Source organism: Macaca thibetana, chromosome 20 (assembly GCF_024542745.1).
Source record: "Macaca thibetana thibetana isolate TM-01 chromosome 20, ASM2454274v1, whole genome shotgun sequence".
In the NCBI taxonomy this organism is placed as follows: Eukaryota; Metazoa; Chordata; class Mammalia; order Primates; family Cercopithecidae; genus Macaca; species Macaca thibetana.
This window is the reverse complement of record NC_065597.1, coordinates 27,925,572-27,939,627: the sequence shown is the minus strand read 5'-3', so window position 1 is coordinate 27,939,627 and position 14,056 is coordinate 27,925,572. Positions and strand designations below refer to the sequence as shown.

General features: G+C 49.6%; 1 protein-coding gene and 1 pseudogene across 1 annotated transcript in view; one reads left to right on the top strand and one right to left on the bottom strand.

Annotated features, from left to right (window-relative positions):
* The window catches only part of MEAK7 (MTOR associated protein, eak-7 homolog), a 672,801-nt gene that overhangs the window by 209,444 nt on the left and 449,301 nt on the right, over positions 1 to 14,056 (top strand). The window lies entirely within an intron of this gene.
* LOC126944355 (interferon-induced transmembrane protein 3-like) lies at positions 2,663 to 3,162 on the bottom strand (annotated as a pseudogene).

Genomic DNA, 14,056 nt, shown 5'->3' with positions numbered 1-14,056 from the left:
CTCAACTGATCCTTCTGCCTCTGCCTCCCTAAATGCTGGGATTGCAGACATGAGCCAGCATGCCTGGCAAGATCCAATTTCCAAGGAGAATATCTATATTCTTTAGAATAGTTTACATTAAACTAATATAAATATTAGTTTATATCATACCATTGTAGTAGTTTGAATCTTCAAAAAGATTCATCCACAGACTAACCCCAAAGAATTATGATTGGGACCTCATCTGGGAAAAGGGTCTTTGCAGGTGTGATGAAGTTAAGGATTTTGAGATGGGATCGTTCTTGATTAGGGTGGCCCCACATTCTGTGACAGGTGTCCTTATAGAAAACAAGGGGAGAAAGAAAGCCTTGTGAAGGTGAGGTGGAGACTTGGGTGTCCTGGGATATGTCAGTATCTATTATCCATCATCTGTCTATAGGTAAGTAGTCAGGCTGTAGCTACGGACAACGATATATAGATATAAAATATTCTCTGTTGCATATAGATCATATGTCCTATAAAATGAGAGCGTGCCGTCTGTGTCAGTGTTTCTTGAAGGATGGCCTGAGGAACTCCTGCAACAAAGTTGCCTGGGACTTGGTAAAACTGAAGACTCCTGGGCCAGCTTTCAGACCTATGGGATTAGACTGTGGGTGGGGCCCAGGAATGGGCACTTTAGACACGTTTTCTGGGTGTTTCTGATGCCCCTCGTGGTTCCCTGATATGATGAGGATGGTTTAGGAGCAGGTGGGGGGAGTTTGTCAACCAGAAGGGACCAGGAATGTGTCTGAGCAGAAAGGCAGGACAGGGTGGCCTGTTCTGGCTAAGGGGGAGATTGCTGGCGCACCTCCCTCTGGGGCTGATGGACAGCTGGTGTGTGCTGGGGCCCCAGATATTTGGGATCATGGGGACCCTGCTCCATCCTTGCCGGCACTGGGGCCCCCACTGCCCTCTGGGCCCAGCTGCTGTTGGAGAGGGGCCAGGAGTACACACAGGCTGTTGTCAGCCCATCTCACACTCGGCATGCCTGGCCTTCCTGACGTTTAGACAGCTGCTTTGTGTCTGGCTGCTCTGGGAATTCCAGGACCCGGGAAGTGGCCGGAGCTGACATCCCAGGAGCAGCTGGTGGGGTGGGCCGTGTGGCCATCTGGAAGTTTCCGGGCCTCAGGGAACACTTATGTAACTGGTTTAGAGGGGAGGTTTGGACAATGGATTCGCCGAGGGGCCAAGAACAAACTGAGCCTTTCCCAGGGCGGGCAGGTCCTCTCCGCCAACAGGCATCTTATCTTATCCACTCCCCAAGCCCCTCTCAGCCCCGGAGGATCCCTGCTGTCAAAGCCAGAAAAGCAGGCAATGGGACTGAAGCTCTCCGAGGGCAAGGATTTGTCTGTTTTGCCTCATCACCCTCTGTGCTTAGCACAGCGCTTGGCCCGTGCTGAGTGCTGAGTGCTGAGTGAGGGTTGAATGAACATATGCGCTCATGTGCGTGATGGAGTTTCCTCCAGGGAGGAAGGATTGGCCCAGAGCAGTGGCTCACAGAGCAGGATTCCCGGGCCAGCCCAATCAGCATCCCCTGGGAGCTTGTTAGAATGCAGGTTCTCAGGCCCCGCCCCAGAACTCCTGAGTCAGATGCTCTGGGGCTGGGGCTGGGCCTGGTGATCTGTATTTTGACGAGCCCGTTAAGGGATTTAGATCCAGGCCAGTGCAGGAGAACCCCTGGTGTAGGGCAGCAAGAGGCAGATTCCAATACCAAGTGACCCCCAACAAAATCCCACAGCTACCACTCATGGCACTATCAATACTACTGCCCCCACTACTACAGCTACTATCACTACTGCCATTGTTATCACTACTACTACTGTTATCACTACTACTACTTCTACTGGTACTGTTGGTTTAGTTGAGGCAGAAGAGCTGGGTCCTCCATGTATGGGCACTCAGCCTAGACTGTAGCTGAGTCCCCGAAGGTGCGGCACAGACGCTGAGATGTTTCCAGGGACTTGTGGGCAGCTGCAGGAGAACCACCGGCTTGGATGAAAGGGCACATGGGGCCTCTGAAGTGACACAGATTTGGATTCAAGTCCTGGTCCTGCCTCTTTATTTATTTATTTTTGAGACTAGGTTTCATTCTGTCACCCAGGCTGGAGTGCAGTGGTGCGATCTTGGCTCACTGCAGCCTCGATTTCCTGGGCCCAAGTGATCCTCCCAACTCAGCCTCCCAAGTGGCTGGCACCACAGGTGCACGTCACCACACCTGGTTAATTTTTGTATTCTTTGGAGAGACAGGGTTTTGCCATGTTGCCCAGGCTGATCTCCAACTCCTGGACTCAAGTGATGCTCTGGCCTTGGCCTTCCAAAGTGCTGGGATTACAAGAGTGAGCCACTGCCTGGTGGCCCTGTCTTTTAATAGTGGGGAGACCTTGGGCAAATCACATAAAGCCCTGTGCCTCAGTTTCTTTATCTGTGAACTGAGGTGGTAACATATTGCCTTCCTCACAGGTGTCTTGGAGATTAAATGCGTTTGTCTCTGAATGTGCTTACAAGGGTGTCTGGGATGCAGAGGACACTAAATGATAGCTGCTGCCATTGCTAGTGTTAGTATTATGATGACCTTTATTTAGTTATTTTTCCAGGAACACGTGGACTTTATTGAATGCCGTCGTAGAAAAGTATGTGAGGATAAAGGGCTGATACAGGACTTGGCTCTGGGGGCAGGAGAAGGAATGGCAGGTAGAGCACATGGGAGACAGGGCGTGGGCAGAGCTCCTGACCTGGATGGTGCCTCCTGATCTTTCAATAGACTTGGAAGATCAACACTGGGATGACGATGAGTAGAATGGTCACGAGGATGCCCACCATCAGGGCCCGGTGTTCAGGCACTTGGCGGTGGAGGCACAGGCTGGGGCCCTGGTCAGGTCGCCAACCATCTTCCTGTCCCTAGACTTCACGGAGGAGGCCAATGCTATGAAGCCCAGGCAGCAGGAGTTCATGAAGAGGGTGTTAAACAGGGACCAGACGACATGGTTGGACACAGAGGTCTTGCAACGGATGTAGATCACGGTGGACATCAGGGGAGCAGGGTTGTGGGACGCCCTCAGCACAGCCACCTCTTGCTCCTCCTTGAGCATCTCATAGTTAGTGGAGCGGCCGGTGTTGGTGGGAGTGAAAAAGGTCTGGACAGCGGCTCATGGTGTCCAGTGAAGACCAGCTGTGCTCAGTTTGTTGGGATGGTTCTCCTCTGATGACCATTATTATCACCACTGCTATTTCTACTATTATTACCAGTTCCATTATTACTGTTACTAATGCTATTATTAATATTACTATTATTACTAGGATTATTACCACTAATAGCAGTATTACTACTACAACCACCACTTACTGCTATTACTGTTACTGCTGCTATCATTATTACTACTGTTACTACTACTTCTATTATTACTATTTGTTTAGTCGAGGCAGAAGAGCTTGACCCTCCATGCATGCACAGCCACCTCCCATGCCTAATGACTTAGCTGTGGGCTCTGGGAGCAAGAACCCAACTAATGCCCTACACTTGGTGGCTGAGTCTCAGCCTGGTTCAGTTGGAGGACTCAGAGGCACGGGCGGTGCCCTAGAAAGACGCAGCTGGCAGCTGGCAGTGCAGAGGCAGAGCTTTTGCTGCTCCCTGCCTCCCCACCCCCAGTCCCCCGCCCCCCGCTTGGGGAGCAGCTCGGTTTATCTCCCCTGGATCTGTGTTCTTCTTGATGGCTCCTGGGTGTCAGGGAAGCCCCACACCATTTCCAGCTTCTCATGCTCCCAGCTTAAAAGGACCCCAGCCAACCGTTCTTCCCAAGCAAGCAGACGGGATTTATGGTGGCGGTTTCTTCAAAGTGGTTCTTCTCTACCCGAATCCAGAAGTGAAACAAAACAGAACGCCCCTTTACCCTTTCGAAGCCAGGGAAGGGAGCTCCTCTTATTTTTTAAAAGGCCCAGAAGTTGCAAGCAAATGTCAACTTCATCCTGTGGTTTCATTTAAATGTTTCTTTGGGAGAAAGACAGAAAATATAATATTGAACTTAAAAAAAAACCTTACAATGAACTGTTATAATTCAGAACATGATGCACAAACCCAGATTTAATAAATGGAGCAACAAAACAAAACAAAACAAAGCAAAACAACAACAACAACAAAAACTTCTTCTGAGAGGCTCCTCGTGTGAGGCTGTGCCTGTCTGGCAAATCATCTTGGAAATGGGTGAGGTTTAACTAAGGGTCATTGAGTCCCAGCACTGGGATTGTCTGCTCCCTGCTCTGAAAAAATGGAAAAGCTACCTCTATCAAAGGCATGGATTTCTCCAGAGCTGGTCAAATATACGATGCTTTTCTCAAGTGCGATTTTCCCTAATTGTAATATTGTATGTGATCATTAATGAAAATTTGGGAAATGGAGAAAAGCAGAAAGAAAACAATCCCCTGTTCAGAGAGAACCTCGTTAATCTGTAGTAAACTTCCTTTCAGTCTTTTTTCTGTACATTTTAAAACAAAGATGCTGCCATATTGTAGATTATACTTTCTATTTTTTTTTAAAATTTACTATGGCCACGATTTTTCTTTCTACCTCCTTCTTCAACCCAAAGGTACCTGCATTGATTGACAACACCGCCGGTCCAGCTTCGTGAAGCCAGATAACCGGGAGGCATCTGACCCCGCCTTCTCCCTCTCCCCAAAGCCTGTGTACTCCCAAGCCAGTGCCTCTGCCTCAGTATCTCTCTACCAGCTTCTCTCCATCCCAGTGGCCACCATCCCAGTCTGAGCTGCTGAAATCTCTCACCTGGGCTGGGAAACAGCCTCCACCTCGTCTCCTTGCCTCTACGCTGGACCTGTCTACCCCTTTTCCATGCTGCCATCAGAAGGAGCCTTGGAGATGCAAATCTCATCCCAGCACCCTTGATGAACACTTCTATGACTGTGCCCATTGCTCCTAAGATAAAGACCAGATTCCTCCTCCAGGAAGCCTCCCTGTCTTTACACACAAAATCCCCCGCTTCAACGCCACATGCCACTGACTACCGCTACTATTTGTGGGGCTCTTGTTTACCCCTCCCCTGATCTGGGAACCGCTCTATCTCTGGTGCTGTGAGCAGTCACTTGAGAACCTCATTTGTTGATAGAATGAATGAGAAAGCTCTCATTGCACATCCACAAACATGATGTTAGGGCGGCATCGTGACTCGCAGGATGCATCTCTGAACACCCACCCAATTCTGGCATCTGCCACCCTAAGTGCTGAGGATGGCACCATCACCCTCATTTTGTTATTGGAGAAATAGAGCTGGCTCTTAGTCTAAAGAGAGATACTGGGGAAACAGCTGAGCAGAAAGGACTAGAGACACAAGTCCCCGAAAATCCCTTCAGGCCTTGCTTCCTGAGCTGGGAGGGGAACTGCGGTTGCCAAAGGCAGCCCTGGCCCCCGGTGTTCTTCTGCTGTGTGACTCCCAGCCTGCAGCGAGGCCCACACCCTCCCACTCTTACGACTGTCAAATTGTCTCTTGTCACCACTGACTGGTGAGCCAGCCACCGGGGTAGTTTTGAAAGACAGCTGACGAGGTAAGCTGAGGCCACACAGGCAGCCCGGAGACACTGGCAGCATCTAAACTCCCTTTCCTTGACTACACTTTGGGGTTAGGTCCCCAAGTCCCTGGGGACAGTGGAGAAATTCCACATGAATGGGCCACTGGGGGGTCAAACAGGAGCGCCTGTGGCCACTCCAAGCTGGGACCCATCTCTGCCGACACCTCAGGGTGTCCCTGCTGTATTCGGTGTCCTTTTGTTTCAAAAAAAATAATTTTCCTCTTAGTACATGGCAGGTGGTGGGATTTGTTGCTCTTGAATTGGCAAAGCAGCTAGAGGAAAAACCAACCCACGCAGTCTGGAAGGGAAGGAGCCGTCGAAGGCTGAGACTTGGCTTCTCCCTCCTTAGCATCTGGGCGGCAGGCAGGGAGTGAAGTGTCTCATCTGTGAAGTGATGGTCACTCTGATCCACATCGCTGCCCTTGTGATAAAGTTTGCTGAGCACAGAGCCAGTGATCTGGGGACGATTAGTATCTGCCTTGAATTGAATTGATTGTCATTTTCTCGACACAGGGTCTTGCTCTGTAACCCAGGCTAGAGTGCTGTGGCGGGATCATAGCTCACTGCAGCCTCCACCTCTCGGGCTCAAACCATCTTCCTGCCTCAGCCTTCTGAGCAGCTAGGGCGACAGGTGTGCCCCACGCCCGACTGATGCTTTTGTATCTTTCTTGATGTGATGTTCTTCATGACTGTGCTGCTGGTGTTGACCCAGGAGTCTGGGGCCTGAGAGCTATCCTGGGACAGCTTTGGAGGATTGAGTGCGTTATGCAATTGAAGGCCCCAGGAACTAGGTGTCTCAGGCTCAAATCCCAGTTCTGTTCCCTCCAGCCTGTGTGAACTTGCGTGAGTCACTTACCCTCTCTGTGCCTCAGTTTCTTCATCTGTGAAATGGGGATAAAAATGACACCTACCTCATGGAGTTGCTATGAGGGTTAAGAAATTAATATTAGGCCAGGCACAGTGGCTCACACCTGTAATCCCAGCACTTTGGGAGGCCGAGGTGGGTGGATCACCTGAGGTCAGGGTTTTGAGATTAGCCTGATCAACATGGTGAAACCTTGTCTCTACTAAAAATTAGCCGGGTGTGTTGGTGGCCTCCTGTAATTCAAGCTACTCGGGAGACTAAGGCAGGAGAATCGCTTGAACCTGGGAGACGGAGATTGCAGTGAGTTGAGATCACTGCCATTGCACTCCAGCCTGGGCGACAAGAGTAAAACTCCATCTCAAAACAAACAAACAAACAATAAAAGAAATTAATATTTATAGAGCTGAAGACAGTGCCTGGCACAGGTAAGATGGGGCACTTTGGAAATAGAGTAGCTGTCTGGTTTCGATCACACCATCTTCAAGATGCAGCTTGCATCACACTCTTTCTGGGCCCAGGGACACAGTGGCTCAGTCACTAGAAATGTATTCATGTTTTACCCCCTTCCTTTCCCTTGGGCTCCCCCGTTACACATGCACACACACACACACGCATACACACATGCACACACGCACACATGCACACACACGCATACACACATGCACACACACACGCACACACACATGCACACACACGCATACACACATGCACACACGCATACACACATGCGCACACACACGCATGCACACATGCACACACACACGCACACATGCACACACACACACGCATGCACACATGCACACATGGAGGAGACACAGAGCCCCTTTTCTCCATCAGTTTCCTGAGCCCAGCCCGCCAGGCAAGGCGATCGGCGAGGAGGGAGGAGGTTGAAACTCTCAAGGAGGCTCCTGGTTCCCCATGCTCTTTGTCAACTCACTCGGGAGAAATCCGCCCCATTTACTTTCTGCCTCCTTTTAGCCCTTCATTTAACAGGAAAACATCGAAAGGCCCGGGCAAAAAGTCAGAAAGGGGAGTCACAGAAACAAGCTCTCTTCTCCCCAGTGCTGAGCAGGTGGAAGCACAGGCACCTGTCTTTCCTACCCAGGAAGTCACACTTGGCGGCCTCTCGTCCTCCATGGAGCAGCGGTTTACAGCCATACACATCCCGACCTGCAGCCTGGAGCTGCTGAGATCAGAGAACGAGACCAGTGTCCACACTCGCTCCTCCAGGGTTGGTGCCATGTTCATTCATTCGCTCATTCGTTCTTCAAAGTGGCACTGGATATAGGCACTGCAGAGAGCATCCTTGACATAAGTAACTCCATCCTGGAAAAAGACTCCGTCCTACATTTCAAAAGGCATCATGATAACAGGGACCAGATGTTTTCCCCAATCCACAAAGACTGCGCCTATCCAGATAAGGAATCCCGGGCACACTCTCTTCCTCTCTCAGTCCCCGCCAGAGACTCTGTGGCCATAAAGAGAGCAGGACTCCCCCAGCTTGAACCGGCCGTCTTAACAGACACTGTCTTGCTGTCACTGTGGTAAGTGCCTGGTGTCTGCCGCCGAAGGCTCTGCCCACATAAAAGACTCTTCCTTGGAAGGTGCTGACGGACCACCCAGACCCGGACAGGCTGGGACGTCCTTCTTATCCACATCACTCTCCCTGGACTGGTTCATTAACCCTTTCTCCAATCCTCTCCTCTTTTTTTTTTTTTTTTTTTTTTTTTCCCTTTCTGAGATGGAGTCTCACTCTGTCACCCAGGCTGGAGTGCAGTGGTGTGATCTCAGCTCATTGCAACCTCCGCCTCCCAGGTTCAAGCAATTCTGCTGCCTCAGCCTCCCAAGGCATAATTGGATCAGGGTGCATATAGCATCCCTGGTCTGCAAGGAGCTATCAGATTATGGTGCCATTTGTCCAGGAGAGCACTAGCTACAAGGTGTCATTGCTATGTTCTCTGTGGCGGCATCTGCTGAGATGTCTCCCACCCGTGCCCTTTCCCTGTGGAGATCGCCTTCAGGATCTCTTGGCTCTCTCTTTTGGGGGCATGGGAGCCTCTGCCAGCCCTCCCACACCAATCCAGGGCACTGCTGCCTCACTGGGCGGCTTCAGGCTTGCTCTGCCCTGGACTCCCTCCCAGACCCCTGTCCCGAGAGAGATTCAGCTTGCAGGGTGGAGGAATGGTGGAGGTGGGGAATACTGCAGGTTCTGAGTGGAAATGTGGAACAGGCCCCTTCTCCTCTTTGGTTTTCCAGAACTGACCTGGCACTTTCTCCCTTTTCCCAGCTGGATTTGTCTCTGTGAGAGGTGGGAGCAGGTGACTCTTTCCAGAACCTCTAGTTCATTTAAGTGGAAAAGGGATTTGTTAAAAGGATCTTGAAGATCCCACAGAATCTCAGGGAGAGCTGGAGGACAAAGCAGGGAAGCTCTGCAGCCAGGAGTGGCTCCCAGGTCCTGCCACGGAGCTGTCTGAGGGGACCCGCCTGCTTGGTGGCAGCGCTATGGCTCCATGCAGCCCCCTGGGGTGGGAGCCCGGGCTCTCCTATTAGACCCACATTGGGGGTGCCATATTAACAGCAGGCCAGTTCAACGGGAACTGCAGATAAGCAATAAATACGTTTTATGGCTAAGCCTGTCCCATACCATGTTTTATTATTATTTTATTTTGCTTAAATTTGGCATTCCCACATGCTGCTCCTGAAGCCCCCACCGCTCCCCTGAGAGCTTTCTGGACCCTACTCCTTGCACATGGTACCCAAGCTGCAAGGGAGTCTGGGAAAGTGAGTGTCAGATACTTGAAGTTTCTACAGGGGGAGGGGCCCTGCCTCGTAGGTCTGGGGAGCCCCTCAGACCATTGCCAGCATCCGGGTTTAGGCTTTTGCTCTCCATCATCAGGTCTGTATGGGGTGAGGAACCAGACTCTCTCCAAATCTGTTATTTTTGAGATACAAGCATCTCTTCCCTCAACCTGTTTTCTCTGCCAGTTTTTTTTTCTTTTTTTCCTATTTAGACACCATTCTCCACCAGAAGGAACCAGGGCTCCTTGGAGAAATGGCTGATTCCAGGGCTGGGCAGGGAAAGTACAAGATGAGCCAGGAACATCTTGTTGTGCCAGAAAGTCAGGAAGTCCTCGAATTGATGGGCCGCACTGGGAGGACATGGAGCCAGCTGGACAGAGCTCCCCTGTCCAAATCTGGGACAGTTTGAACATCCAAATAAAACTGATAGGAAAGCATTTTAATCCACTGCATAAAATAAGAATTCCTGAGTCCATGCCAATGTATATGTGTGTGTATATTATAGATCAATGATATAATCATATCATATCTACATCTATATATCTCATATATACATATATATCTAGATAGAGATTGTATATCTATACGATACACATATAAAATATGATATCTATCAATTATATAACATACCCATATATCAGTATACACACACGTGCATGTGTGCATGCAACTAAATAAATAAACGCAGGAAAAGGGAAATCTCTTCCTTACAGTACAATGCCAACTAATAAATGCAGAAAGAGTAGTGGAGTTAGAAAGTTCACCTTTGGCAACCATCATAAAATACTTGTCTCAAGAAAGAATCATCAATAGAGGCAAAAACTAGTGGGCGAAGGTTTTATGGGGAATAGGCTATTTATGTAGTCTCAACACATCTCTCCAGAAGATAATTACTTAGTGTAAAAAAAACCAGAAGCCAGGCACGGTGGCCCACACCTGTAACCCCAGCACTGTGGGAGGCTGAGGCAGGTGGAATGCTTGAGCCCAGGAGTTTAAGACCAGACTGGACAACATGGCAAAACCCCGTCTCTACCAAAAATACAAAAAATTAGCCAGGCACGGTGGCACACACCTATGGTCCCAGCTACTTAGGAGGCTGAGGTGGGAGGATCACCTGAGCCAGGGGAGGTGGAGGCTGCATTGAGCCACGTTCATACCATAGCACTCCAGCCCGGGCAACAGAGTCAGACCCTGTCTCTAAATAAATAGGAAATTCACAGTGTAGAGATCTGCTAGTGCCTCAGCCAAGCCATCAGAGTCAGCAGCTGCAGGAATGGGACAGACAGACGCGGCTTCTGATATGAGCCATGGAGAAGGACACAGTGTCTCTCCTGGGGCATCTGCTAAAAGTGTAAACCCTGAGCCTCATGGAGAAGAAACACCAGACAAACTCAGGTTCAAGGACATTCTTCAAAATATTGGCCAGCGATCTTTAACTAAAAAAGTCAACATCATAAAAGGCAAAGATAGGCTGGGGCCAGTGGCTCACACTTGTAATCCCAGCACTTTAGGAGGCTGAGGCGGGCTGATCACCTGAGGTCAGGAGTTCAAGATCAGCCTGACCGATATGGCGAAACTCCAGCTCTACTAAAATTATAAAAATTAGCTGGGCATGGTGGCACACGCCTGTAGTCCCAGCTACACAGGAGATTGAGGCAGGAGAATCGCTTGAACCTGGGAGGCAGAGGTTGCAGTGAGCTGAGATCATGCCACTGTACCAAAAAAAAAAAAAAAAACCCACAAAGATAAACTAAGAAGCAATTCCAGATGCAAGGATACTAAAAAGATATGAAAGCTTCCAGGTGCAGTGGCTCACACCTGTAATCCCAGGGCTCTGGGGGGCCGAGGTGGAAGGATCAGTGGAGCTCAGGAGTTGAGATCAGTCTGGGCAACATGGCGAAACCCCATCTCTATAAAAAAAATAAAACCAAAACCAAAACCAAAAATTAGTCGGGCATGTTGACACATACCTGTGATCCCAGCTACTCCAGAGGCTAAGGCGGGAGGATCTCTTGAGCTCAGGAGATTGAGGCTGCAGTGAGCCCTGATTGCGCCACTGTACTCCAGCCTGGACGACAGCAGATGAAGACCCTGTCTCAAAAAAAAAAAAAAAGAAAACTGAATATACCTCATGACCTGAGATTTTCTTTTGCCATAAAGGACGTTACTGAGACAACTGGTAAAATCTGAACAAAGTCTATAGATTAGATGATATATTGCACTAATGTTAATTTCCTGATTTAGAGAATTATATCATGGCTATGTAAGAGAATGTCCTCATTCTTAGGCAATATACACTCAAAGTATTGAGATAAAAGGAGTGTGATGCCTGCAATTCTCTCTTAAATAATTTAGAGATGAGATACATGAAGAAAATGACCATGCAATCCAATGCTAGCGTCTGGGAAGCTGAATGAAATGTATATGGGAATTCTTTGTATTCTTCTTGCAACTTTTCTGCCAGTCTGAAATTGTGTCAAAATGAAAAAATTAAAAAACAAACAGGTGGGGTGTGGTGACTTGCACCTGTAATCCCAGCACTTTGAGGAGCTGAGATGGGAGGATCGTTTGAGCCCAGAAGTTCGAGACCAGCCTGGGCAACATGGCCAAACCCCGTCCCTACAAAAAATACAAAAATTAGCTGCGCGTGGTGGCGTGCACCTGTGGTCCCAGCTACTTGGGAGGCTGAGGTGGGAGGATTGCTTGAGTCTGGGAGGCAGAGGTTGCAGCGAGCCTAGATTGCGCCATTACACTCCAGCCTGAGTGACAGAGTGAGACTCTGTCTCAAAACAAACAAACAAACAAACAAACAAGAAGTCAGTTTAGAAACTCAAAAGCTGTCATTGACCCCTTTGTTCCTGCTATTGGGCTGTGGCCTCCCTTCCCTGGCGTAGAAGCCAGGAAAGCAGTGGCTGAAGCAGTGAAGGCTTGGGAGACAGTTTTAGAGGAGAAAACAGCGCAGGGAATGCCAAATGCATTGGTCAAAATAATGATATTAGGAGCAGTAACCATCTGTATGTCACAGGACATATGCCACCCATTGAGGATGCTGTGGGCAGAACTGGAAGTGTTTCACAAACATCAGCCCTTATTATCCAATCTTGGTGATTTTTGCAATTGACCTGCACAATCTTAACTTACTCAACATTTTAAAAGCCTGGTATTTATTAAAGAGGAAAGCTATCCCCACCATGCATGGAAAAAGACCGCACTAGAGCCTGAGAGGAAGGCAGGCGCCTTCACCGGGGAGAGTAAAGGCCAGCCCCGTGCTCCCAAATTGTCCTGGGGCTTCAGTGAATTGGGGCACTCGGGGAGATGTGACTGTGCCTGGGTGAAAAGGGGCTGCCTTTGGGCTGATGCCTGGGAAGAAGGTGACTGTTATGTACTAAATTTCCCACCCTGAACAAACATGTAGGGTTTTGTTTGTTTTGTTTTGTTTTGTTTTTGAGATAAAGTCTCACTGTATTGCCCAGGCTGGAGTGCAGTGGCGCAATCTCGGCTCACCACAATCTCCACCTCCTGGGTTTAAGCCATTCTCCTGCCTCAGTCTCCCAAGTAGCTGGGATTACAGGCGCCCGACACCATGCCTGACTATTTTTTGTATTTCTAGTAGAGACAGGGTTTCACCATATTGGCCAGGTTGGTCTCGAACGCCTGACCTCAAGGAATTCACCCACCTCGGCCTCCCAAAGTGCTGAGATTACAGACATGAGACACTGTGCCCGGCCTGTAGGGCTTTGAAATGATTCCAGACACTTCCACAGGTTGCTACATGAGTGACGCATTTTGCTGCGCTAAGAACTTGATGCGCCCCCTTCTTCCCTGGAGAATGTGGCCTCACCCCTTATCGGACCCCATCTGCGAGCTCCTGACCCTCGCGACTGGACTTCCAAACACACGCAGACCTGCGAGTGGATGGACCACCTTGGGAGCTCTGGCTGTGGCCAGCTGCACCCTCGGCCTCTTCTCCCAAGGCTGGGAGCTCCAGCTGTGACAGGTCACCCTGCCAGCCTTGGAGCTACTCTCAGAAGCCTCTGGCCAACGCTGGCACTGCCTTCTAGGGACCAGGGACCTTACAGTGCTCCTGAGAACAGCTGGTAGAAGGTGCACCGCAAACTGAGGCCTGCTGCCATCCTAAGTGAGCAAGTAGGCCTTGATCATTCTGGAACCCACTCACTGCGGGGTTAATGGGCTTCGTTTGTCGAGTGTATTCTCTGTGAGGTTGGGTCTCATTCTCTCCCTGTTTAAGCACTGGGAACCTAAGGGAAAAAAATCTCTGTGTAGCAATAAACTGTGTGATTTGTGAAATCGTACTTTGATCATTTCCTTATTGTAACCACACAAAACAAACCCTAACGCCCAATGTATTTCGTGCGTGTGTGTATGTATGTATGTGTGTGTGTGTGTGTGTCTCGCTTGGTCACCTAGGCTGGAGTGCAGCGGCACAATCTCAGCTCACTGCAACCTCTGCCTCCTGGGCTCAAGCAATTCTCCTGCCTCAGCCTCCCGAGTAGCTGGGATTACATGCGTGTGCCACCATGCCCAGCTAATTTTTGTATTTTTTTTGTAGAGATAAGGTTTCCCCATGTTGCCCAGACTGCTCTTGAACTGTTGGACTCAAGTGATCCTCCTGCCTCAGACTCCCAAAGTGCTTGGATTACAGGCATGAGCCAGCCTGTGTATTTCAAGGTAGGGCCTTTAAGGAGGTAATGCAGGTTAAATGGGTCCTAAGGGTGGGGCCCAGACCCAGTATGACCAGTGTCCTTATAAGAGAGAGAGACACCAGGAGTGTACATGCCC